Source organism: Asparagus officinalis, chromosome 6 (genome assembly GCF_001876935.1).
Source record: "Asparagus officinalis chromosome 6, Aspof.V1, whole genome shotgun sequence".
NCBI classification, from domain to species: Eukaryota; Viridiplantae; Streptophyta; class Magnoliopsida; order Asparagales; family Asparagaceae; genus Asparagus; species Asparagus officinalis.
In genome coordinates this window covers 38,422,792-38,426,125 of record NC_033799.1, presented here as the reverse complement: position 1 = coordinate 38,426,125, position 3,334 = coordinate 38,422,792, and the positions used below count along the sequence as shown (strand labels likewise).

The window sequence follows — 3,334 nt, the reverse complement described above, 5'->3', positions numbered from 1 at the left end:
TTGCCATGTGCTATTTTATTAATTATTTGCATTATATACTTTTGTTGGATATTCATTATGTTTTCAAAGTATAGATGACAAAAGGATTACGTAAGAAAGCGCTTGAGAGAATTTTTAGTAGACATTCTGGAGGCGACACACATGCCTCTACGTCAGGTATTTTTATTTATTTGTTATACTTTTACATTTCTATAAACTATTAACATGAGCCTAATATTTTTTAACATTTACTACACAGGAGGAGGAGATGCTACACATGACTCGCAGCCACAGGACACATCACGCGGAGATGTTCCACATGACGTGGAGACACAGCCTGATCCTACACAGCATGCAGAGATACCACCGCCACCGCATGCAGATGTATTGGAGGAGAGGAGATTTGAGCCGTATAGCGTAGCTTTAGAAGCTGCGGCACTACCGTCAGATTCTATTACGGATCAGCGAGTCCACAGTCCGGCCAAGGTGAGGGATGATTGGGATTCTTATCATGTTATGCGCCCCATCATGCAGCAAAGGTACGAACAAGCAAAGCGTAGATGCCTCGAACTGAAAGGTATGAATAAATTTTTATAGTTTATCAGTTATTATTTTAAAATTTTTTGCAAATATAGATTGATTCATTGTTTCATTCGATTCTTTATTTCGCAGGTACCGAGCGACCTCCTAGACGCGGCCGCAATGCTACTAAGGAATCGAACCTCATCCCTGATATTAATCGGAGGGTTGTGATCCGATGGGAAAACGGAGTGCCTGTTGGGGCCTTTGCCAATGCTTTCAACAATTTCCTTGCCGCTTTAGCCAGGAGGCACGATTTCTTCAACATATTTTTGACGTGGAAATCGCAGCGGATTGATGCGCTGGTGGCTTGTTGGAGATATATATGTGTGAGTCATTTATTTTAATTTTCATCATTATTAGTTATTAGTTTATTATTATGTTTAATACACTGATTTGTATCTACTTTTTCTTTATATGCTGAAGCGATTTTTCTTTCTTGACGATAATATTTGTGCCTGGACGTACTGCTTCGGGCAAATCAATGTATCGTTCAAGAGATGGCGGTTTGAGGTAAAGAAAAAATATTTTGTCCAAATAACAGAAGATTGGGAGCGATACTGGCATCTTGACACGCGTGTGGATGGAGTAGATTTTTTTGCACTTTGCAGTTACTGGGACACGGCTGAAATTCAGGTATTATTGAAGTATATATTTTTAATTTATTGTTTGAATTTCTATATTGTTTCGAATTGACATTGTTTTGCAGGCTCAATCTGAAATAGCAAGGAGGAATCACAACGCGCCTCGCAGTTACGAGCATCACGGGGGCTCCAGGACATTCAGCCAGCATTATCATCAATTAGAGCTTGAGGTATATAATATATTATCTTTTACGTTGAGTATAATTTATGTGTTATGGGTTAATGATATATTTGAATAAAATAGGGAAGGGGAGATCTCAGACATTTTGCAGATCGTATTCTGACTTCCTGGAGCCCGAATTACGCCAATGAAGAGAAGAAAGCAAAGAATAAGGATCTGGCTGTAAGTAGCAGTTCATTTATATATTCAATTTCATATCAATGCATCATTATTAAGTCGACTTGCCCGGGTTGTTTTGATATATCGCAGGAGAAATTACATGCCAAGGTACAGGAGCAATTGACTCAGTCTCAGGTCTGTTCTAACACTCCAGCCCGGCTAAGTAGGGAGGATGAGGACTCCATCATCGAGACGGTCATTGGACCTAGTAGGAAGAACAGATATCGGTGGAGAGGATCCGATCATAGGCCGCACGAGTCTAGTAGCACCTACGAGTCTGCAGCACCACAAGGAACACCAGGAAGCAGTTCATATCAAGACTCGATGGAGCAACGATTAAAAGCGATTGAAGATTGGCAGTCGCAGCAAACAACATATCAGCGGGCTCTAGAGGAAGAACGGAGGCGCTGGGAGCAGACCGTATTGGAGTTTACACAATTCATGTCGACTCTGCCTCAGGAGGCATAGGAGACGGTTTTTGTCGTCACAGGTAATATATATACTTTGCTTTTTTTTAATTAGATGTTATCGTCACAGGAAATATTAGCGACGGTTTTTCCGTCGCTATTGGTTTTTTTAATTTTTAATTTTTTAAAAATAGCGACTATTTTAACGTCGCTAATAAACCGTCGCTAAAATTTAGTGACGGAATGTCCGTCGCTAAAAGTATTTTTAGGCACCCCTGTTATAGCGTCGAAATTTTAGCGACGGAAATTTATTTTTTCCGTCGCTAAAACTTTTAGCGACGGAAAAACGACTTATAGCGACGGATTTGTCCGTCGCTAAAAGATGAAAATCCAGCAGTGATATCATCAACGACCTCCACTGATAATGCATATGCGACCATGACATCTTTATACCTAGCTGGCCGACGAATCACCCTTCTAGGTCTATTAGCTGCAATAGACTCCTGTACATGACCCTGCTCCTGAGTCTCACAATACATTGTATCCTCTATCTGCCCGGCTGTCATTCCATCTCCTCCACGCGTGCGTTCACACTACTAAATATATTGTTCTCTCATAGATGATGACCAATGGATCGATGGTGCAAAATCCTAAGATATGATGGTATTCATGTTTTCTAGTTTGCTCGATTAGACCGAACCAGTAATCATGGATGCGGTAAAATCTTCTAGAGTTTTAGAAACTTCTTATTTATTTTATTTGTCTTCCTTTGACTCATGCCGTATAAGGGAAAGAAGAATGCTTTTCACGTGGATTGTATATTTTGGAAGAAAGTAGCTTTCCTTTCCTCATTGTGAACCAAACTAATTTGCTATGGCCAATGAAGGCACTACTTCAACTTATTAAAACTAATTTGCTATGTTACGAAAAAAACACAGGCTGAACCTTTTACCCCATTAGAGTTGGACGTTAATGTGGATTATTTTTCTTCCATCTTAATTTTTCTACGTGAAATTAATTGTTTGCGTCGGAATTGAAAAGGACTAGGGAAATAGTTCCAATGAATCCTCTAGTTGACTCGATACACGGATTGGGGAGAGCATGGAATATAAGTCTGTACTCAATAAAAAATATATATATCGCAGGGAGAACGCAGGTGATAAACTATGTCGGTGCACCAATTTCCATATAGGGTCCGTTCGTTTCGAAAAAAAACTTGGAAATTAAAGAATAGGAAACCTATTTCCTATAATAATTATTTTAAGGTTGTTTGGTTGGGTTAAAAAAGAAGAAAATTATAGAAGATGAGATGAGATGAGATGAGTTGTCACCTTATTATTAGATGATGTGAGTGATTTTAAAAAAAAACTTGTTTTGAGGTTGTT

The 3,334-nt window shown here is 39.1% G+C and overlaps 1 long non-coding RNA gene across 1 annotated transcript; it reads left to right on the top strand.

Moving 5' to 3' along the window:
- LOC109844179 lies at positions 510 to 1,196 on the top strand. The gene is made up of 3 exons (XR_002247891.1): positions 510 to 556; positions 652 to 887; positions 985 to 1,196. It is a non-coding gene; the product is annotated as an uncharacterized LOC109844179 (long non-coding RNA).